Source organism: Neoarius graeffei, chromosome 24 (assembly GCF_027579695.1).
Source record: "Neoarius graeffei isolate fNeoGra1 chromosome 24, fNeoGra1.pri, whole genome shotgun sequence".
Lineage (NCBI taxonomy): Eukaryota > Metazoa > Chordata > Actinopteri > Siluriformes > Ariidae > Neoarius > Neoarius graeffei.
The window spans coordinates 1,228,130-1,228,572 of record NC_083592.1 but is presented as its reverse complement, the minus strand read 5'-3'; positions in this window follow the sequence as shown (position 1 = coordinate 1,228,572).

Here is a 443-nt window from a genome sequence, read left to right as displayed (position 1 = left end):
AGGCTTAACCCCCCCGAGCCGGTTCCTGAACCCCGCCCTTTCCCAGCACAGACTGAGCAGGTTTTTGAGCAGGAAGAATTTAACCCTGTGGAATTTCCTGTTTATTAGACTACGTTCAGACTGCACCCTGAAACGACCCATATCCGATTTTTTTGCCCATATGCGACCTGTATCCGATTTGTTATTGACAATCTGAACGACACAGATCCGATTTTTTCACATGCGACCCAGGCCGCTTGGATATGTGGTCCTAATTCCGATGCATATCCGTTATTTTCACATGCGACTGCAGTCTGACCGGACAGGCCGCATTCATGCGACCTACACGCCATCAACAAGAGACAAACGTCACTATTCTGCGTTGGCTAATCCCGCCTCTTTGGTGGAAAACAACAACATTTGTACAGTTTTCAGAATTTAAATAGACTTTTATAGAATTGATC